A 24667-nucleotide genomic window follows, 5' to 3' on the forward strand; every position below is an offset into this window, starting at 1 on the left:
TTTTTAATCTTTTCTAAATATTCGAGTTAAGATATTTTGGAATCCTTGCATTTTAGATATATAGTGTCTTTGGCAACTTTACTTAGGAGGGTGTGCGAAATATTTTTGTTAAAAATTTTAACCCTCATGCGGTTCATCAAAGGGGTATTTTTGTCCTTTTTTCGAAAATCTTTCAAAAAATCCTTAAAAATGTGATCGTATCAAATACAAATATTCTACAAAATTGTTCGCCATAAAATTTTACTATAGGTCTCAGAATACACCAAATCTGTAACTCTTGCCTAATCGCCAGGAATCTCTAAACATGAAAAACACGTTTTAGGGTTAAAGTCGGACTTCATCTGAGTTGAACAAAAATTTCATCAAAAAAATTGGAAATATTTTCATGTTTTTTCAGCAAAATTGATACTGATATTTTCATGCTTTAAAATGTAAATAGACATTTCATTTCTTTGTTGACCCATAGTGAAATTTGACGAAGAATATTTTTGTCTCTGGCATCATCTCTCTAAAATTATGTTTTGTGGGACAATTTTGAATAAACTCAGATGAAGTCCGACTTCAACCCTAAAACGTGTTTTTCATTTTTAGAGATTCTTGGCGATTAGACAAGAGATACAGATTTGGTGTATTCTGAGACCTATAGTACAATAACAAAAATATTTCCCACACCCTGCTAAGTAAAGTTGTCAAAGACACTATATACCTAAAATGCAAGGATTCCAAGATATCTTAACTCGACTATAACTTTAAAAACGCCGATACACGTGTCTCATATTTTTATACCCTCCACCATAGTATGGAGGGTATATTAAGTTTGTCATTCCGTTTGTAACACATCGAACTATTTTTGATCAGGCTAAAATTCTAAGACGATCTAGCCATGTCCGTCGGTCCGTCTGTTATAATCACTCTATCGTCCGCATTAATTGAGATAGAGTGATGCAATTTTGCACCCGAGGGTATTATTTCCATAGGAAGGTCAAGTTCGAAGATGGGCTATATCGGTCCACTCTTTGGTATAGCCCCCGTATAACGGTACCTCCGGATTTGAGGTATTTTGACGTTCTTCGCCACATTTGCAGACCGAATTAGCTATAATTTGGCACTTAGGGTTCCTAGTGATCGACAAACTTATATCCCAAAGAATATGGGCATAGGTCCATGTTTTGGTATAGTCCCCATATAACGGTATCTCCCGACTTTCGGTATTTTGAGAATTTTAGCCACAATTTTTAACCGAACTATCTGCAATCTGACATTTGAGTTTCTCAGTAGTCATGAAACATCTCCACGAAAAATCTTCAACATAGGTCCATGTTTTGCTATAGCCCCCATATATCGGTACCTCCCGATTTTCGGTATTTTGAGAATTTCGGCTACAATTTTTAACCGAACTATCTGCAATCTGACATTTGAGGTTCTCAGTAGTCATGAAACATCTCCACGAAACATCGTCAACATAGGTCCATGTTTTGGTATAGTCCCCATATATCGGTACCTCCCGATTTTCGGTATTTTGAGCATTTTAGTTACAATTTTTAACCGAACTAGCTGTAATTTGCCATTTGAGGTTCTCAGTGGTCATGGAACATCTCCACGAAAAATCTTCAACATAGGTCCATGTTTTGGTATAGCCCCCATATATCGGTACCTCCCGATTTTCGGTATTTTGAGAATTTCAGCTACAATTTTTAACCGAACTAGCTGTACATTTCCATTTGAAGTTCACAGTTGTCATGAAACATCACCACCAAACATCGTCAACATAGGTCCATGTTTTGGTATAGCCCCCATATATCGGTACCTCCCGATTTTCGGTATTTTGAGAATTTCAGCTACAATTTTTAACCGAACTAGCTGTACATTTCCATTTGAAGTTCACAGTGGTCATGAAACATCTCCACCAAACATCGTCAACATAGGTCCATGTTTTGATATAGCCCCCATATAACGGTATCTCCCGATTTTCGGTATTTTGAGAATTTTAGCTGCAATTTTTAACCGAACTAGCTGTAATGATCAGTATTTTGAGAATTTTAGCTACAATTTTGTCTATTCAAAAATAATCGTCAATATAGGTCCATGTTTTGGTATATCCCCCCTTATAACTGTACCCATATAACTGTATAACTGTTCCCGATTTTCGGGAATTTTCAGTGGTCCCGAAATTTCTTCACTAAAATTCGTCAACATGGGTCCATTTTTGAGGGTCTACATTGTTTTGATGAAACTACCTTCAATTTGACTCTTGAAGTTTCCTGCAGCTATAAAATTTTTCCACCAAAAAATTTAAAGATAGGTTGACTCTTTGATATAGCCCCGTAGGTGGTAACATTCAGCTAGCTGAACACATTTTTTTAGATAAGATTGGATAAGACTTTGCAACAAAATGGAGGTGAAAGGCCTGGGGCACGGAAAATTCCTTTTGTAGAAGAAAGGCCTTGGTGAGTATATTATGAACCCCGAAGGACAAATCCGCCGTGAGTCGAACTTCCGCGTTATGGCGTGATGAAATTTTTGTTAGAGACCCTGTGGGCCATCAGGAATTAGCGTTATATCTTTGTTCTCTGTTGCTTAAGTGCTCTACAAAAACAACAAACAAAGATATAATTCTAATTCATGATGGCTTACAGGGTCTCTTGCAAAAATTTCATTACGCCATAACGCGGAAGTTCGACTCACGGCGCATCTTTCCAAGGGCTTTCATCTCCAAAAGGAATTATTTCTGCCTCAACATTTGTGTTCACAGTGTAATTTAAGCAATAGTGGGAGGCAATAGGAATCTATCCATTGTCGAAAAGTTGTTCCAACTAAAATTGTGAAAGGACCCTAATTATTTCATTTTAATTAAGACTATTTTATGGTGGAGGGTATAAAAAGTTCGGCCCGGCCAAACTTAACGACTTTTTACTTGTTATTTTTTAGAGTTTCCTGGCGATAAGATAAGACGAACATTTTTGTAGAACATTTAGATTTGATATAATCACATTTTAGAGGAGTTTTTTAAAGATTTTCGAAAAAAAGGGCCAATAGACCCCTCTGATGAACAGCATGAGGGTTAACATTTTTAACGAAAATATTCCCCACATCCTCCTCTTTAAAGTTGCCAAAGACACTATATATACCTAAAATGCAAGGATTTTACTCGAATACTTCGAAAAAAAAGAAATGGGCGGAACATGTCCCGCCTACTTTGGTTACCTTCCGATGTAAACTTTAAAAACGCCGATACACGTGACTCATATCATAATGTGCTCGGTTTTTCCCATCATTTAAAAAAATGAATTTTGTTGCACAGTGTTATTTGAAAATCCAGGTTTATTTTGTATTGATGACCTAAAATTCATTTAAAAATTCAGGTTAGTTTTGGTTATTTGAAAATCCAGGTTTATTTTGGTTATGCTGACCTAAAATTCATTTCAAAATCCACGTTTATTTTGGTGATTGGGTGCACCTAAAATTCATTTCAAAATCCACGTTTATTTTGGTGATTGGGTGCACCTAAAATTCATTTAAATATCCACGTTTAATTTGGTATTCGAAGTCTCCCAAAAGTCTTTAAAAAAATAACCTATATTTTGGTCATCTAGTCCTCCCAAAAGTCTTTTAAAAATCCACGTTTATTTTGGTCATCGAGCCCTCGCTAAAGTCTTTAATAAATCCACGTTTATTGTGGTCATTGAGGGCTGTCAAAAGTCTTAAAAAAATCCATGTTTATTTTGGTCATCTAGTCTTGCCGAAAGTCTTTAAAAATCCACGTTTATTTCGGTCACCGAGTTCAAAAGTCTTTAAAAAATCCAGGTTTATATTGGTTATCGAGTCCTCCCAAAAGTCTTTTAAACATCCACGTTTATTTTGTTCAAGGAGTCCTCCCAAAAGTCTTTTAAACATCCACGTTTATTTTGGTATCGAGCCTTCCCAAAAGTCTTTAAAAAATCCACGTTTATGTTGGTCATTGGGTCCACCTAAAAATCTTTTAAAAATCCACATTTATTTTGGTCGTTGGGTCCACCTAAAAATCTTAAAAAAAATCCACATCTATTTTGGTCGTCTTTATGATCGTCTTTGGGTCCTCATAAAAGTCTTTTAAAAATTCACACATTTTCATCTTAAAAAAATTAAAACATTTTCAGCAATAATTCATGTGTTTTTAAATTTTATCCTTTAAATTTATGGCATTTACTGTTCTGAAAAATTTCAACTTCCCTAATTGATTTTGAATGGAAATATTTACAACATTATTTGTTAATGGTCAAACAGACAACTCCAAAAAATATTCAATATTCCTCCTACCTCTTCATTTTTTGCCTTACTAAATGGCTACGTGTTTCCATCATTTGTTTGGTGGCTACCCAAGTTCCATAGCTTCCTTTTGCGCTGCTGTTAGTGTTACCCCATGAATATGTCAGGATGCGAATAATAAATTTTCATTTATTTTACTGAGTGGTGGCGGATGTTGAAAGAAATATTGCTTCGTTTATGTTTTTTTTTTTTCTTCTTTTCTTTACTGACATTCTAGGGAAAATAACGAAAGGACATAAGGTAAAAAAACTCGGCAACAAAAATATTACATCCTGTTCTCGTTTTATCTGTCATTTAATGGTTGGTTGGTTAGATCATAATGGCCGGTTGTATACTGAGAGGAGAGGGAACAATAACAAATGTAACGCCTAGCAGGTATAAAAAAGCCAAAGTCATTAATTTGTTAAACATAAACTTCATATTTCAATACCAATGTGAAACCAACAACAACAATGAGAAAAGTGGCCACTGGGGTATGTTTTGGAAAATATTAGAGGGGAATTTAACGTATGTGTAGAAAAAGAGGGCTTTATTTCATGTGCGTGTTATGGATTTTATAAATATGATGAGAGATCTTAAAGAGGACCTTATGACATACCTAAGGTGACAATAAAAGTGGATTTTTTATGTAGGGAAGACTTGCCGATAACAATTGTGTCAAATTTTTCAACGTTTTTTTTGTTTAGGAATTTCTTAACGAGACAAAATACACGAAGTTTGAAAATATTTTGAGGAACATCCAGAGAGAAAAATAAATGTGCGTGTATTTTTAAATATGAAGCCTTATTATTCCTCTGCCAGCTCCAAGAAACGATTGGCATCAGTTATCCCTGGAACTTTCTAACCTTTATTAGGTAAAGTGTAGAGAATAACTCTTCAGCATTGTAATAGAGACCATAAAAACTACCGGCAGTAAAAACCAGGACTTAGCTGCTCTCTTTTGTGGGAGGTGTAGGAAGAAGTGGTCTTAAATATTGAGACATTTCAGAGTCCATATCACAGAAAGAACAAGCAAAAAAGTATCAGTCGACTTTACTATACCCTCAGCCTGAGTGAATTGAAATATTCATCTATTGACAGCATCGAATCGAATAGCAGCTACCCAACTAAAATCCGTTTTCTCAATAATTATGTATTAGGGGGTTTTCAAATTTTGTGGCCCTTTTTGGACGTATGAATTTGACTACAAAAATATATATTTGGATAAAAGCTTAAAAGAGTTGCGGAGGAGGTACCAAAAGAAATTGATACACATAGCCCATTTTGGTAGTGGGTCGTACTTTAGGAGTCATTTCTTTTCGATACATATCTCGCGCACCAATCATTTCAGTTGGTCACCGTATAACATAGAGCTTTTGCACCACTACGTCAGGAGTCATGGACTTTCCCACGAAAAACATAATAACGCTGTAAACCCGACCACAAAGAGTAGTTTCAGTATAATTTTCAAAAGGATCGTGGAACAGACCCTGAGTTACACTTTAACAAATTTGCACAAAAAATTAGGAGATTTAAAGTTTGGACCAAATTGGTTGCTCCGTTCAAGATAATCATGCATACTATTTCAGTGAAAATTTTCCTACTTCAAATGGGGAGGTACCGATATGGTCCTTCTTCGAACTTCAAATAAGTTGGCTAAAATATTTCGAATGCCAATTTTTTAACAGAACCGACTGATTATCGTGCGCTGCAGCCACTTCGCATGGTGCTTTTTACAATTCTCGGCCCATTTTCTAAAGAAGTATGGACTTTCTTGATTGGAAAGCAGGTTTTAAACTGAACTTTTCCGGTAGTGTGTGGAAGGTACCCAAAGAAATGGACCGGGGAGTCCATAATGGAACTGAATCTATGTCTGGAAGAAAGTTTACGGTGTCCAAATTATGGAACAACTCCATTACAGCCTTCGAGAGTTATCGTGCGGACATTTTTAGAGAAAAGTGTTGAACTTTTGTGGGGGAAGTACCGAAAGGGGTGGACCGATGTGACCTATCTTCGAACTTAAACTAAGTTTGAACATAATAACGGTTGATCCAACAAGAGGTACTTTTTTCAACTGCCTTTTTTGACAGATCACGCGTGAGTCGTGTAACTTGTCCACGTTATTACGAGTATACCCTCCACCATATGGAGGGTGTAATTAAATTTGTCATTCTGTTTTTAACACATCGAAATATTCGTCGGAGACCCTATAAAGTATATATATATTATTGATCAGCATAAAATTCTATGTCGTTTTGACCATGTCCGTCTGTCCGTCCGTCTGTCCGTCCGTCTGTCTGTCTGTTGAAATCAAGATACAGCTCGCAATTTTAAAGATAGAGAGTCAAAATTTTGTACAGAAGTTTTTATTACTTGCAGGATGGTTGGTATTGAAAATGGGATATATCGGTCCACGTTTTGATATAGCCCCCATAGAACGGTACCTCCCAATGTTAGGTATTTTTAAGGTTCTAGCTTCACTATCCTACCAAAATGACTGAAATTTGGTACGTAGTCTTCTTTAGGGGTATAAAACTTTCCCCCAGAATTTTGTCGGTATTGGTCCACACCTTCATATAGCCCCCATAGAACGGTACCTTCAGATTTTCGGTATTTTTAAGGTTTTAAGCTTAATTATCATACCAAAATGGCTGAAATTTGGTACGTAGTCTTCTTTAGGGGTGTAAAACTTTCCCCCAGAATTTTGTCGGTATCGGTCCACAACTTCATATAGCCCCCATAGAACGGTACCTCCCGATTTTCGGTATTTTGAAGGTTTTAGCTTCATAATCCTATCAAAATGGTTGAAACTTGGTACGTAGTCTTCTTTAGAGGTATTAAACTTTCCCCTAGAATTTTGTCGGTATCGGTCCACACCTTCATATAGCCCCCATAGAACGGTACCTCCCGATTTTCGGTGTTTTGAAGATTTTAGCTTCATATCACACCGAAATGGCTGAAATTTGGTACTTAGTTTACGTTGGTGGTATGAAACTTTCCCCCAGAACTTTGTCGGTATCGGTCCATGCCTTCATATAGCCCCCATAGAACGGTACCTCCCGGTTTTCGGTATTTTTAACGTTGTGGCCTCAATATTCTACCGAAATGGCTGAAATTTGGTATTTAGACTTCGTTGGGGGTACTCAAACTTCCCCTTTAAATTTGTAGGTATAGGTCCACGCCTTCATATAGCCCCCATGGTAAGGTACCCCCCGATTTTTCGTATTTTGAAGGTTGTGTCTTCAATATTCCACCAAAATGGCTGAATTTTTTTATTTAGTCTTCAATGTGATATAAAACTGTTCGCCAGAAATATGTCTGTACAGGTCCACGCTTTCATATTGCCCTATTTCTGACTAAAGTTCGTCGGTATAGGTCCACGTTTCGATACAGCCCCCATAGAATGGTACCTCCCGATTTTCGTGATACTGAAGATTGTGACGTCAATATCCAACCGAAATGGCTGAATTTCGTTATTTCGTCTTCCAAGAGTTATAATATATTCCAGAAGAGTAGTATCAGTATAGGTCCACGTCTTCCTGCATCCCCATAGAAGCGTACTTCTTGATTTTCGGTTAGATCGACGTTTTGAAATAGCCCCCATAGAACGGTGCCTCACATTGTTTTGTCGAAATTGCTGAAATTTGGTTTTAGGTCTTCTTCATACAGGAAAGGAAACTAATTATTCAATTTTACTTCAATACAACTTGTGGTGGAGAGTATAACATGTTCGGCCCGGTCGAACTTAACGCCGTTCTTACTTGTTTTTGTTTAGTACTGTTTGACATTTTATCATGGAAAAGCTTTACAAATCGTTCAACTTTATTACGAACATTTGCGTTATGTGGGAAGTTTGTTTCGAGTCTAATTTTGTTCAGTGATGAGTCACATTTCTGGCTTTTTAGGTATGTAAAAAAAGCAAATTTGCCACATTTGGGAAGAAGAGCAACTTAAAGAGATTCAAGAGCTGCCACTTTATCCAGAAAAAATAACAGTTTGTGGGTCTATTTCTTCAAAATGATGCCGGTTAGGAGTTCATCGTCAATGGCGATCGTTAATGCAACGTAATAACCGACTGTTTGATGTCTTAAATTGAACCTCGTAATCTCGGCGACATTTGATTTCAACAAAACGGCGCCACTTCCCACACATCGCATCAATCAATGGATTTATGCTAACTTCGGTTAGCACCTTTTGGACCAGTCGATTGACCACCAAGATCGTCTCATATCCGTTAGACTTTTTCCTGTGAGAATAAGTAAAGTTAAAATAGTATGCGGATAAAGCCGCTTCGATTCCGCTCTTGGGGGAAAACATCAGACGTGCCATTCGCCAGTTACCAGTCGAAAGGCTTGAACGAGTCATTGAAAATTGAACTCAACGGATGGACCGTCTGAGAAGCAGCCTCGGCCAATATTTGTTAGACATAATCTAGCAAACAAAGTACGAACAGACACAACACGAAAGCAAAGCACTCCTCACCCCGATTGCCCACTCCATGAAAACAGCCGCAAAATCCATACTTGGATACCAGAGACCTCCACCAAGGAATCCATGGTATGATCAGAAGTGTAGTGCTGCTATCGAAGAGAAAAATGCGACATATAGGGCTACTTTACAATCCGTAGCAACGCGTAGCGCACGAGAGAGATATCAGGAGAAACGGAGAGAGGAGAAACGTCTTTTCCGCAGGAAAAAGAGAGAGATGGAAAAGCGGGAGTGTGAAAAAATCGAGATGTACAGGAACCAGAATTAAGTCCGAAAATTCGACCAAAGAGCGAAACATCAAAGTGATGGCTTTGGTACAGGCACATTCTCCTGTAGAGACCACCAAGGTAATTTGGTAACTGACACATATAGTGTGCTCAGGATATGGAAAGAACATTTTTCAAAACTGTTGGTATCCAATAGCAGCGAAGACGACGAAGATACCACAGACCCAATCCTAGAAGATGGTATTGAATGTATACCGCCCAGCCAAGATGAGGTAAAGACCGCAATAAATCGGCTGAAGAATAATAAGGCAGCAGGAGCCGATGGGTTATCAGCCGAGCTGTTCAAAACCGGAGGCGACACGCTGATAAGGTGTATTCATCAGCTAGTTTGAACGAGTACCCGACGATTGAAACCTGAGTATCCTGTGCCCAGTCCACAAGAAGGGAGATAAAACTGTATGCTCCAACTATAGGGGCATAAATCTACTCTCTATTGCCTACAAGATCGTGCCAGGGATATTGTGCGAACGACTAAAGCCTATGGTCAACGAGATAATTGTACCATACCAATGCGGCTTTAGACCTGGCAGGTCCACCATTGACCAGATATTTACCCTGCGGCAAATCCTGGAGAAGACCCAAGAGATGCAGATCGACACCTACCACCTTTTTGTCGATTGTAAAGCAGCATTCGACAGCCCGCTGCGTTCAAAGGTATTCCAAGCCATGTCCGAATTTGGTATCCCCGCAAAGCTCATACGGCTTTGTAAAATGACTTTAACTGACACGAGGTCCTCAGTTAAAATAGGAAAGAACCTTTCCGAAGAGTTTAGTACCAAAAGTGGTTTCAGACAAGGAGACAGCCTTTCGTGTGATCTTTTCAACATCCTGCTGGAAAAGGTTATACGAGAGGCAAACGTCAAAAGAAGTGGCACAATCTACACCAATAGCCACATATTATTTGCTTATGCTGATGATATAGACATCATGGGAGATCAGTAAAAGAAGTAACTGATGCCTTTATAAAGGTCGAAGGAGAATCTGCTAATGTGGTTTTGGCGGAAAACGGTGAGAAGTTAATGGTGTCGACGCGCAATGCGTCCGTTGAGCTCGGACCAACTATGGAAGTTGGTTCCTATAATTTTGAGGTAGTAAAAGATTTCGTCTACCTCGGCACCTCCGTAAACACAACAAACAACATCAGTTGTGAAATAAGAAGAAGAATTGTATTGGCCAACGGATGCTACTTTGGCTAAAGTAAGCATTTTAAAAACAAAGCCACAACTCGTCAAACAAAAATAACGCTTTATAAAACACTGCTACTACCCGTGCTGATGTATGGTTCCGATGCCTGGGTACTTGCGCAAGCAGACATGGCAGTACTTGGTGTGTTTGAGAGAAAAATTCTTCGAAAGATCTACGGACCGATCTGCGTTGACGGTGAATATCGACGTCGTATGAACCACGAGCTATATCTGCTATACAACGACATCAATATAGTTAAACGTATCGAGATGCAGCGATTGCGTTGGCTAGGACATATAATAAGAATGAGCGATGATGAACCCGCTAAAAATGCGTATAAACACGGACCGCTTGGCGCGCAGAATTGACAGGCCAAGGAATAGATGGCGCAAACAAGTGGATGAAGAGATGAAAAGGCGCGGTATTCCAGAGTGCGAAGCAACAAATAGAGAGAAATGGAGAACTTTTCTTAGTTCGGCCTATGGAACAAATGTTCTGTAATGGGCCAGCTAAGTAAGTAAGTATGTCTTGCATGTTGTGATCTTTTATCTGAGGAAAAGTGGCTTAAAAAACTTCTCACTTACACCAAAGTATATTCTGTTGACCACGGTGAACCTACCTCAGCTCCCATGTAGACGCAATCCATTACAATATAACAAATGTCAAGCTCTACACGAAGACATGACTTCATTGATAATTTAATATAGCTTCACTTCATTACATAACACATGTCTAACTTCTTCCCTTTACTAAAAGCAAGCAAGAAAAAAATGCTTCTTCGGATTTTTTTTTAATTAAACCACCACGTTGCTAATAATGTAGCCATAGAAGAATCTTCCGAAACATTTCAATTAAAAGCTAGCAGCTACTCAGATGGCTGTCCTTGTCTTGCTACGCCAAATATATTCAATGAGTGTCAGAAGCTTGATATGTGCCTGTGTGTTCGGGCACGAACAACAAAAAAAGAAAGAAGCCATGACGGAAGAAGAATTATGCGTTTCAAGTGTATGAGTAATGTGAGACCTGCATTTCCGGTTGTTAACACAATTTTAGTAACGAAGGGAAATGAAATATTAAAAAAAAAAACAAACAAAAAACAAAAGGAAATATTAGCTGTTATGCTAATTTATAACACTGACAACAGCTCAAGAACAAAAAGAAGAAGAACAACAACAATAATAGCAGAATGTCTGCACTAAGGACATGAAGCAAAAAACAGAAATAAAAGGAATAACGTATTGTTGCTGTATTTAAATATTAACTCAAGGATTTATATATATTTTTTTGTAGTTGGAACTCAAAACCATCCCAGCGAGGAAAACGTGTGTGATGGGTGGTGGGAGGTTGAACGAATGATGTTCACCGTATTCCGGGCAAAAAGGAAAGTGAAATATTATGGCATGGCTGCTCTTAAAGGAACTAGGACAAGAAGAAAAAATATAAAGTGGAAAATTACTCCGGTATATGGTTACCATGGTACTTAGATATTGAGTCTTCTTAGATTGTCTCCTCATGTTGTTTTTTTTTTGTTCGTACTCCTGGGAGACAAATGAAAAATTGGATTCTTTAAAAACAGTTACTTGTGTTGCTGTTGTTGTTTGTCTTTCTTGCCTTTCATTAACACGAGCAGACGTATAGTAAATATGAAACAATATTACTAAGGATATTTTATGACATTATTAATGATGTTTGCTGATGCCAGCCACCACTGCTGCTGTCACTGGAATACGGACTCCCAATCAGACGTTCTGTGAGTGCGCATAATTATGGTAACTCAGCTAAAAAAAGAATGCTTGGTGGCACTGAAGATAGTAGAACCAATGAAATATCTCCTCATCTAAATTATGGACACGGAAAATCTTTGGGGGAAAATGTTGTTTAGGTAACTAAAGCCAAGTCAATTTCACTAACCAAGTTGTGAGTTCCTGGAATTTCTTTTGTTATTTATGAGCGGGATCTAATGGCATTTAGGCCATCTCCATAATTATCATTGCTAATAAATAATGCGTTTTGTGGTGGAAGGTATGGCTTTTTTAATATAAATTTTAATAATGAAAGGTAATTAATGTTGTTGTTGTTAAGAGAGCAACGTGATTCGTAATATAAATTATACTCAGGGAAATATTGGTTGAAAGGAAACGAAATTGACTTTTCTTATGTCATCTCATTCAGATTTGGATTTTTAAGAATTTTTCATGGCCTCATTCAGGAGATAAAGCGTGGATTTTTAAACATTTTTCTTGGCGTGGATTTTAAGAAGTTTTCCATGGCCTCATTCAGCAGATAAGGCGTGGATTTTTTTAAGAAGTTTTACATGGCCTCATTCAGCAGATAAATCGTGGATTTACTAAGAAGTTTTACATGGCATCATTCAGCAGATAAGGCGTGGATTTTTTAGAGGTTTTACATGGCCTCATTTAGGAGACAAAGCGTGGATTTGTTAAGAAGTTTTACATGAACTCTTTTAGGAGACAAGGCATGGATTTGTTAAGAGGTTTTACATGGCCACATTTAGGAGAAAATGCGTGGATTTTTTAAGAAGTTTTACATGGTCTCATTCAGCAAATAAGGCGTGGATTTTTTAAGAAGTTTTACATGGCCTCATTCAGCAAATAAGGCGTGGATTTTTTAAGAAGTTTTACATGGCCTCATTCAGCAAATAAGGCGTGGATTTTTTAAGAAGTTTTACATGGCCTCATTCAGCAAATAAGGCGTGGATTTTTTAAGAAGTTTTACATGGCCTCATTCAGCAAATAAGGCGTGGATTTTTTAAGAAGTTTTACATGGCCTCATTCAGCAAATAAGGCGTTGATTTTTTGAGAAGTTTTACATGGCCTCATTCAGCAAATAAGGCGTGGATTTTTTAAGAAGTTTTACATGGCCTCATTCAGCAAATAAGGCGTGGATTTTTAAGAAGTTTTACGTGGAATTTCAAGAAGTTTTATATGGACCTATTCATTAGCTAAACCGTGGATTTCATAAGAATTTGGAAGAAAGACCTTTTCTGGTCTTCTAAAGACACAAAATTTCTTGAGGTCTTCTGTAGACATAAGACCTTTTGAGGTCTTCTATAGGCAGAAGACGGTTTGAGGTATACTATAGAAAGAAGTCCTTTTGCGGTCTTCTGTAGACAGAAGCACTTTTGAGATCTTCTATAGACAGAACCTTTTTGAGGTCTTCTATAAACCGAAGACCTTTTGAGGTCTTTTATAGACAGAAACCATTTGAGTTCTTCTATAGACAGAAGATTTTTTGAGATCCTTTATGGACAGAAGACTTTTTGATTTCTTGTATAGAAGTAAGGCTTCTTCTACAGACCGAGCACCTCTTGAGGTGATGTTGTCTATATACAGAAGAGAAGAACTCTGGAGGGTTTCTATAGAGAGAAAACATCTTGAGATCGTCTATAGGCAGAAGACCTCCTGAGGTGAGGTCTTCTATAGACAGTAGACCTCTTGAGGTGAGGTCTTCTACATACAGTAGATCCCTTTCTGAAGACAGAAGACCTCTAGCAGGCTTCTATAGAATAGAAGACCTCCATAGGAGGCTTCTATAAAATAGAAGAACTCCATAGGAGGCTTCAATAGAATAGAAGACCTCCATAGGAGGCTTCTATAGAATAGAAGACCTCAATGGGAGACTTCTATAGAATAGAAGACCTCCATAGGAGGCTTCTATTGAATAGAAGACCTTCATAGGAGGCTTCTATAGAATAGAAGACCTCCATAGGAGGCTTCTGTAGAATAGAAGACCTTCATAGGAGGATTCTAAGGAGTAGAAGACCTCCATTGGAGGCTTCTATAGAATAGAAGACCTCTATAGGAGGCTTCTATAGAATAGAAGACCTCCACAGGAGGCTTCTATAGAATAGAAGACCTCCATAGGAGGCTTCTATAGAATAGAAGACCTCCATAGGAGGCTTCTGTAGAATAGAAGAGCTCCAAAGGAGGCTTCTATAGAATAGAAGAGCTCCATAGGAGGCTTCTATAGAATAGAAGACCTCCATAGGAGGCTTCTATAGAATAGAAGACCTCCAAAGGAGGCTTCTATAGAATAGAAGACCTCCATAGGAGGCTTCTATAGAAGAGAAGACCTCCATAGGAGGCTTCTATATAATAGAAGACCTCCATAGGAGGCTTCTATAGAATAGAAGACCTCCATAGGAGGCTTCTATAGAATAGAAGACCTCCATAGGAGGCTTCTATAGAATAGAAGACCTCCATAGGAGGCTTCTATAGAATAGAAGACCTCCATAGGAGGCTTCTATAGAATAGAAGACCTCCATAGGAGGCTTCTATAGAATAGAAGACCTCCATAGGAGGGTTCTATAGAATTGAAGACCTCCATAGGAGGGTTCTATAGAATAGAAGACCTCCATTAGAGGCTTCTAAAGAATAGAAGACCTCCATAGGAGGCTTCTATAGAATAGAAGATCTCCATAGGAGGTTTCTATAGAATAGAAGACCTCCATAGGAGGTTTCTACAGAATAGAAGACCTCCATAGGAGGCTTCTACAGAATAGAAGACCTCTATAGGATGCTTCTATAGAATAAAAGACCTCAATAGGAGGCTTCTATAGAATAGAAGGCCTCCATAGGAGGCTTCTCTAGAATAGAAGACCTCCATAGAAGGCTTCTCTAGAACAGAAGACCTCCATAGAAGGCTTCTCTAGAATAGAAGACCTCTATAGGAGGCTTCTCTAGAATAGAAGACCTCCATAGGAGGCTTCTATAGAATAGAAGACCTCCATAGGAGGCTTCTATAGAATAGCAGACCTCCATAGGAGGCTTCTATAGAATAGAAGACCTCCATAGGAGGCTTCTATAGAATAGAAGACCTCCATAGGAGGCTTCTATAGAATAGAAGACCTCCATAGGAGGCTTCTATAGAATAGAAGACCTCAATAGGAGGCTTCTATAGAATAGAAGACCTCCATAGGAGGCTTCTATAGAATAGAAGACCTCCATAGGAGGCTTCTACAGAATAGAAGACCTCCATAGGAGGCTTCTACAGAATAGAAGACCTCTATAGGATGCTTCTATAGAATAAAAGACCTCAATAGGAGGCTTCTATAGAATAGAAGGCCTCCATAGGAGGCTTCTCTAGAATAGAAGAACTCCATAGAAGGCTTCTCTAGAATAGAAGACCTCCATAGGAGGCTTCTCTAGAATAGAAGACCTCCATAGGAGGCTTCTATAGAATAGAAGACCTCCATAGGAGGCTTCTATAGAATAGAAGACCTCCATAGGAGGCTTCTATAGAATAGAAGACCTCCATAGGAGGCTTCTATAGAATAGAAGACCTCCATAGTAGGCTTCTATAGAATAGAAGACCTCCATAGGAGGCTTCTATAGAATAGAAGACCTCCATAGGAGGCTTCTATAGAATAGAAGACCTCCATAGGAGGCTTCTATAGAATAGAAGACCTCCATAGGAGGCTTCTATAGAATAGAAGACCTCCATAGGAGGCTTCTATAGAATAGAAGACCTCCATAGGAGGCTTCTATAGAATAGAATAGAAGACCTCCATAGAATAGAAGACCTCCATAGGAGGCTTCTACAGAATAGAAGACCTCCATAGGAGGCTTCTACAGAATAGAAGACCTCTAAAGGATGCTTCTATAGAATAAAAGACCTCAATAGGAGGCTTCTATAGAATAGAAGGCCTCCATAGGAGGCTTCTCTAGAATAGAACACCTCCATAGAAGGCTTCTCTAGAATAGAAGACCTCCATAGAAGGCTTCTCTAGAATAGAAGACCTCCATAGGAGGCTTCTCTAGAATAGAAGACCTCCATAGGAGGCTTCTCTAGAATAGAAGACCTCCATAGGACGCTTCTATAGAATAGAAGACCTCCATGGGAGGCTTCTATAGACTAGAAGACCTCCATGGGAGGCTTCTATAGATTAGAAGACCTCCATGGGAGGCTTCTATAGATTAGAAAACCTTAATAAGAGGTTTCTATAGAAGAGAAGACCTCCATAGGAGGCTTCTATATAATAGAAGACCTCCATAGGAGGCTTCTTTAGAATAGAAGACCTCCATACGGGGCTTCTGTAGAATAGAGGACCTCCATAGGGGGCTTCTGTAGAATAGAAGACCTCCATAGAAGGCTTCTATAGAATAGAAGACCTCCATAGGGGGCTTCTGTAGAATAGAGGACCTCCATAGGAGGCTTCTATAGAATAGAAGACCTCCATAGGAGGCTTCTATAGAATAGAAGACCTCCATAGGAGGCTTCTATAGAATAGAAGACCTCCATAGGAGGCTTCTATAGAATAGAAGACCTCCATAGGAGGCTTCTATAGAATAGAAGACCTCCATAGGAGGCTTCTATAGAATAGAAGACCTCCATAGGAGGCTTCTATAGAATAGAAGACCTCCATAGGAGGCTTCTATAGAATAGAAGACCTCCATAGGAGGCTTCTATAGAATAGAAGACCTCCATAGGAGGCTTCTATAGAATAGAAGACCTCCATAGGAGGCTTCTATGGAATAGAAGACCTCCATAGGAGGCTTCTATAGAATAGAAGACCTCCATAGGAGGCTTCCATAGAATAGAAGACCTCCATAGGAGGTTTCTATAGAATAGAAGACCTCCATAGGAGGCTTCTATTGAATAGAAGACCTCAATAGAATAGACAGAAGACCTCTTGAAGTCTTCTCCTCGGCATTTTCATTTTGTTATGATATATGAAACTGGTTTCACTGCCATAATTTTTAACTTTTGAGACAAAAACAACTTATAATACCCTACCCACATATGTAGTTGTGGTATAGTGTATGACCTGTAATATCCTTAAAACAGCAACACTTGTAACTTTAATATTAACAATATTGATCCGAAGAGTTAATTACGGAATAAGAGTACAAACATATTTGTTGAACATAATTCTCCTCTGTCCCTCAGGCATTTGCCATAATTGTAATCTTTTCCGGTATGCTCACACTTATTTATAGTTGTAATCATATAAATTGTATAAAATCTGCTTGCGGCCAATGGGTGTGTGCGGTCTGGGGGCCGACTACCTTACTCGTGTGTAGGGAAGGATGTGTGGATGAACGGATGAATGTATATGGCTTCCTACTGTGTTTACTTTTGGTATTTTAATTGAAAATGTATCTTGGATGTTGCTGTAACATAACCATAAATGTTTACCGTATTGTGTGAGAGGTTGTTGGGTTTGTGTAAATTTATATATGTTTGTGTATGTGCTACATATGTAGGTAGTTATATGTTCACAATAGTAAAAGATTTCAATCTCTTAAGAACTTAATACTAATAATATCTTTTGTTGGGTTAGTAAGTTCTATTGTAGCAAATTAGAAATCAAGTGGTCAAAGCCACAACAACAAACAATAGCACCAACACCTGTATAGAACTGGCTAATTACAAATGTTAATTACACACAATTTTATGATGAAATTCCCAATAGTAGCTACAATTTTATTTATATAATTTTGTAATAATTGCCTATGGCCAAACTCTTGTTGAATATCCTGCAAATAAACTGGGAGGTTTTTGGGGAGATTAATATAGAGTTGTGGTTTATTATATTATTTTGGGGCTATTTATTTTATTGGTTCAGATTAATTTATATGAAATAAAATAATGATATTTAAATTTCTAAATAATATAAAGTAATTACCTTTATTATTGTAATCACCGGTAATATAGACTGATTCGGATTACCATAAATTAATTGGAATGAGACATAAAAGTTATGGAGAAATCTATTTTTGTACATATCATATAAATCAAATTACCATGGAAAATATATTTATGTAGGTACACTGGGTCACCGAATTAGATATGCTGCGTTCTAGAGGGTCTGCTGAGTTAATTTTTTTTGACCATTGTAGGGTGGTTTTCGCTTATTACCTTTAATTGCACACATTTTTTCCCTTTAATTTGTGCGTTATCAATGGCCAATAATTATTTTGCATCCGTTAAAAATAATTTAATTTCTGACAGTATTTGTTCTTTTTTTCGACATAACATTTTGAATGACTAATTTGCACAGTCGGCGTCGTCGTTCATTTGTGACTCACACAACGTTTTTTGTCGACTTGAATTTAAATAAAATTGACAGTAATTGCTATTGATTTTTTTTTTGTAACAATAACCGCTTGTTAGCTGTTAGCTATAATTTGTGTTGGTCATGACAAATTGTCATTTGTAGGCGAGAATGCAATTATTATTACATTGAGGAAAAACATAAACTTTATGGAAATGACAATATTTATTCCAGTCGTAGTCTAATTTGAGCCTCATTGAAGCTGAATATTGGATAAATACGACGAATTAAGTATATGAATATTATAGGTGTATCTACAGGTTGCGGAGAGTACAATTTACAGCAGATATTTGATTGGTAAGTTCTGTGAATCTGTGAGCGAGTTATGTGCCCACGATCGCTGGATCAAGTCCCTGATGTCCCTAAAACATCAAACACCACGTTCATTAATACGAACGTCTAAAGTCTTGGTTTTTGGGAAAAATCTCATTTAAATGAAAAAATTACGAATAAACTTTCCGTGATCACGAAAATGTACATTTAAAGTCCTGAGTTTTTGCAGACAAGCCACAATTCGAATGAAAGCCAATTTGTTCAACATCTGTCTAATCTGCATTCGCTTCCCGTCCAAGACCAAGAATTTTGCGAAAAATGTACTCTTCTATGTACATAAGACACCATGAAGGCCTTCTATCTATAGTGGACCTCATAAAGGTCTTCTACATACAGACGATCTCATAATGATCTTCAATTTATGAAGGCCCAATAAAGAAACGTATCCTATGTTGAGAGGAACTCAAAAAGGCTTCAAAGTACAGAACACCTCATAAAACCGGGCTATCTGTAGAAGAACTCATACACCTTTATCCTCGTATATGCCTTTATCTATATATGGCCGCATAACATAATAAGAGTTGAAATTTTGTTTGAAATTTTTTTAGGCGACTTATATGGCCAAATTTGAAAAGGACACAGGCACAAACGTACGGGTTGTTAGAATGGTTGTTACTTTCAATGAATGGCCTCACATTTACAGATCTGAACGAATGTAGGGTAAAGGGTGAAACGAAGAGTTCCCTAAAGTGGGGTGATAGCTCTGGAACTTTCCATAAACATCTGGAACTCTCCATTATTTTTTCAAAACATGGTTTTTTTTAAATAACTTTGTTTCCAAATGTGCATTTTTGGAAATATTTATTTTTAACATGGATTTTTCAAATATTTTTTTTTTCAAAACGTGAATTGTTTTAAATTATTTTTCTTAAACGTGAATTTTTTTAAATATTTTTGTAAATAATTTTATTTAAACTTGAATTTCTTAAATATTTTTTTTTTCAAAACGTAAATTTTTTCAAATCGTAGATTTTTTAAATAATATTTTAAAACGTGATTTTTTTATATATTATATTACTATGAAGAAAACATGCTTTAAAATTTTTTGAAATAATATATGGGTAAATCCTGCGTGACGAACGCTACATTTGTACGCGTTTTCGGGCAAAAATATTAACATATTTTGAACTTTCCAGATAGATGCATTGAATCTATACATGGTATTTAATAGAATTTGAGAGCACTTTCAAATGCCATAAAACAATTTTTTTAACAAGTATAATTAGCGGAAAAAATTGATTATAAGTTATTGTGACGCACGCCACAAAAAGTGGAAGTAGCTTCCGACCTTGTGCTATGTTTTCATAATTTTTAGCAAATTTTGCATAATAAAGCACACAAAATGAAAATTTTAAAAGAAAGATGAATATAAGAGAATTCTAAAACAATTAATTTTTAGGCAAACAATTTTGTATTTTTTTTCCAAAATCAGCGAACCTAATGTGACGCACGCTACGTGATGCACGCTACATTTTTTCCAGTATATAGTAAATAAAAACCAGTGTATTTATTTTAACGAAACAATGTATATTTCTTGTAAATAACGTTATTTCAGTCATATTTTATGTTCATAAATAAGTTTATCAATGCGTATATGTTTATAAATAAATTTTATGTTTTAATGAATCTGACGTTAGTGCGATTTCGAGCGCATTTTTGTTATATGACGAAAAATAATATTTACTTTTAATTCCGGGAATGCTCTTAACGTTAGCCCATCTCTCCGAAAGAATTCCAGCTGATTTTTGTATATAACTTCTGCTTATATATAAAATGAAAATACCATTTGTATTCATGTTTGCCAATTTAAAAAAAAATCATGGGCGTTATTAAGAACAATATTCGGAGCTTTTACCATTTTCCAATTTTTTTTCTTTACGACAGCTCCGATTCCGTCTACTGCACCCTTTCCGTGAGCAGTTGCAAAAAATTCCACTCAAAATTTTCTTTGAAAAAGGGTATACTACTTAAAATGAATTTGTTTTTAAACCGACTTGCACATCCATCAGAAAATAAATATAACTTTGAAATATAATTTCATTTTTTTAATTTCTTAACAATTAACTGAACTCAAATCGCTACGAAAACAGAATAAAACAAAAATAGAATACAAGAGAAAGTGAAAACAGAATTAAAAGGCAAAATTTTTTTTTTATTTTTTGGGAGAACTCAATTCGTGACGAACGCTACAGAAATTAATGCACTGTAATTTTTTTATTTTTTATTATTGTAGATTTTTTTTTCTATTTCCTTAAAAGCAGGATATTAATTTAATTTAAATTTATAGATGAATTTAAAAAAAAAAGAAATTTCTGCCCACAGTATAAAAAAAACATAATTTTTCGTGACGAACGCTACACCACTTGGATCTGTCTTTTCATACCTAATTTCAATTTTTCCAAAATAGTAAAAGATAATATTTTCTGTCAAAATCTAAGAGAATTGAGTGAATAACAATATAGCTTTTGAGTTTACCACTTATGTTAACACTAAAGTAATAATATGAACATGTAAAAAATGTACAATTTTTGTATAAAATTAAAAAACCTGAGGTAGGGTAGAATTTAGTAATAATTTTTGTGTTAATAATGATAGAAAAAAAAAGTTTTTAACATATTTCTAAAATTAGATATCCAGTCTAATCTTCTGTGAAAAAATAAATTAATTTGGATAAAATAAAAAAATTTTTGGCTGGTAGACTGTTTCTGGGATTTGCCCATATAAAAAATGCGTTTAAAAAAATTATTTAAAAAATCTACGATTTGAAAAAAAATTAAAAAAATTCAATTTTAAATAAAATTATTATTTTTTTTTTTAACGGGAATTTTTAAAACTTGGATTTTTAATATTTTTGTTCAAAACGTGGATTTGTTACATTTTTTACAAACGTAGATTTGTTCCTTTTTTAACGTAGGGTTTTTAAATATTTTTATTTTGAAAACGTAGATTTTTTAAAAAATTTTCTTTTCAAAACCTAGGTTTTTTTTTTAAAAATTGATTAATTTTTAAAACATTGATTTTTTTAAATACTTTTCTTTACAAAGAGTTAAATTTTAGATTTTTTTTGCGTCATTTTTTTCAAAATGTAGATTTTTAAATATGTTTTCTAAAACGTGGATTTTTTTAATAATCTTTTTGTTCAAAACGAGGATTTTTTAATAATTTTTTTGTTCAAAACGTGAATTTTTTTAAATAGTTTTTTCCCAAAACGTGGTTTTTTTAAATATTTTTTTTCTAAAACGTGAATTTTTTTTAATAATTCTTTTGTTCAAAACTTTTTTTGTTCAAGACGTGGATTTTTTAATTAATTTTTTTGTTCAAAACTTTTTTTGTTCAAGACGTGGATTTTTTAATTAATTTTTTTGTTCAAAACTTTTTTTGTTCAAGACGTGGATTTTTTAATTAATTTTTTTGTTCAAAACTTTTTTTGTTCAAGACGTGGATTTTTTAATTATTTTTTTTTCTAAAAACGTGAATTTTTTAAATAATTTTTTTGTTCAAAACTTTTTTTGTTGAAGACGTGGATTTTTTAATTATTTTTTTTGTTCAAAACTTTTTTTGTTCAAGACGTGGATTTTTTTAAATAATTTTTTTGTTCAAAACTTTTTTGTTCAAGACGTGGATTTTTTTAAATATTTTTTTTGTTCAAGACGTGGATTTTTTTAAATATTTTTTTTCTCAAAACGTGGATTTTTTAAAAAAAATTTTTTTCTCAAAACGTGGATTTTTAAAAAAATTTTTTTTTTCTCAAAACGTGGATTTTTTAAATAATTTTTTCAAAAAGTAAATTTGTTTAATAATTCTTTTTATCAAAACGAAGATTTATTAAATACCTTTTGTTCAAAACGCGGATTTTTAAAACATTTTTTTTTAAAACGATGCATTTTTAACACTTTTTTCAAAAAGTAGATTTTTTTTAATAATTTTTTTGTTCAAAACGAAGATTTCTTAAATACCTTTTGTTCACAACGTGGATTTTAAAAACATTTTTTTTTTCAAAACGAAGATTTTTGTGATTAATTTTTTAAACGAAAATTTTGAAAATATTATTTTTTTTGAAATGTTGATGTTTACACAATTTTTCCAAAACGTGAATTTTTGAAATATTTCTTTTTCCATAACGTGGATTTGTGTATTTTTGAAATAATTTTTTTGTATGTGGATTTTTTAAAAATTGTGTAAACGTGGATGTTTTAAATATTTTTTTTTTCAAAAAGTGGATTTTTAATTTTGTTTTTAAACGTGAATTTTTCAAATAATTTTTTTTAAACGTGAATTCTTTACATTTTTTTCAAAACGACGATTTTTTATATAATTATTTTGATATTTTTTAAATGTCATTTTTTCAAAACGTGAATTTTTTTGATTTTTTTTTTGTCAAAACTTGGATTTTAAAAATATGTTTTTTATTTATTCTTTTTTGTTGTGGATTTTTAAGATAATTTATTTTATATGTGGATTTTCAAAACGATTATTTTTTAATTTTTTTTCCAAAATGTACTTTTTAAAAATGGATTTTTAAATAATATTTTTTTCAAAATGTGAATATTTTAAATAATTTTGTGCAAGCCATGGGTTCTTAATATTTTTATCAAAACGTGAATTTTTTAAAGCGTATTTTTAATTTTTTTTCAAAACGTGGATTTTTAAATTTTTTTTCAAAACGTGGATTTTTTATTTTTTTTAAAACGTGTTTTTTTTATTTTTTTTTAAAAAACGTGGATTTTTTATTTTTTTCAAAACGTGGATTTTTAATTTTTTTTTCAAAACGTGGATTTTTTAATTTTTTTTCAAAACGTGCATATAAAATTGTGTGGATTAAAAAATTAAAAACGTTGTTTAAGTCCGAATATGGGCGCCCAAAAAGTTAAAAAAATTTCACCAAAATAGTGCGCGCTATATATTTTGAACGGGGCAACCGATCGCCTAATATTTTGTCTAAATATAGGTTAAGTTCGAAAAGGGTCCATAAAGGTCTTCCTCCTTCTCCCCCACAAATGTGCAGCATTTTGTAAATGTGCAGTTTAGGGTCTGTTCAAAGATCTTTCGGAAATGCATACCAATTTTACTCTTTGTGGTCCTGTTTACGGCAATGTTATGTTTTTATATCCTCAGCCTTTAGGCTAGAAAGGGTATATACACTTTCATACGGGCAAAATGTGCCTCATCGAAATAATGGTTTTAGACCCCACGTATGTTTGGACGAAATGTGTTTCAGGCAATTTGGAGTTCATTTAGCAATGTCCGTCCGTCTGTCTGTCCGTCTGTCTGGCTGGTTGGTGCGCGCGATATCTCTCGAACGGATGAACCGATTCGGTTCAAATTTTGGCTTTCGTAATATTTTGCCCAAACTTAGTTTAAGTTCGAAGATGGGTTATATCGGTCTACTCCTTCCGGTACCTCCCACACAAAAGTTCGAAAATGTTCCGAAAATTTGTGCGCACGATAACTCTTGAAGGGAGTAACCGATTTGGTTCATACTTTGTCCATCGTGAAACCTGTACCAGACTTAAATGAGGTTTCAATATGGACTCAATCGGTCCACTCCTTCAGGTACCTCCCACACAAAATTTGGGAAAAGTTCAGTTTAGGGTCATCTCTCGAATCGCTTTGATTTTTGTTTTAGCAACTTGTATTCACTGCCCCCCATACGACGGTACAAGTTTCATTAGCGGCAAGTCCATACTTCCTGAGAAAATAGCATGAAAGTTGCAAAAAATCCCTATGACCCCGTGTGAGGTGGTTGGAGCGCAAGATAACTCTAGAACGGATCTGCCGATTCGGTCCAAAATTTGGTCTAAGTAATATTTTGTCCAAACATAGTTTAAGTTCGAAGATAAGCCGTATCGGTCCACTCCTTCAGGTACCTCCCCCACAAAATTTCAAAAATGTTCGGAAAAATTGTTCGTATGGTAACTTTTGAAGGGAGTGGCCGAATTGGTCCATACCTTACACATCCTAATATATATACCAGATATAGATCAGGTTCGAATTTGTCCACTCTATCCGGTAC

General features: G+C 35.3%; 1 protein-coding gene across 6 annotated transcripts in view; it reads right to left on the reverse strand.

The window, feature by feature from the left end:
* The window catches only part of Dgk (diacyl glycerol kinase 1), a 410387-nt gene that overhangs the window by 150020 nt on the left and 235700 nt on the right, over positions 1 to 24667 (reverse strand). The window lies entirely within an intron of this gene.

This window comes from Musca autumnalis, unplaced genomic scaffold (assembly GCF_047663935.1).
Source record: "Musca autumnalis isolate F117 unplaced genomic scaffold, ASM4766393v1 scaffold_5, whole genome shotgun sequence".
Taxonomy (NCBI): domain Eukaryota; kingdom Metazoa; phylum Arthropoda; class Insecta; order Diptera; family Muscidae; genus Musca; species Musca autumnalis.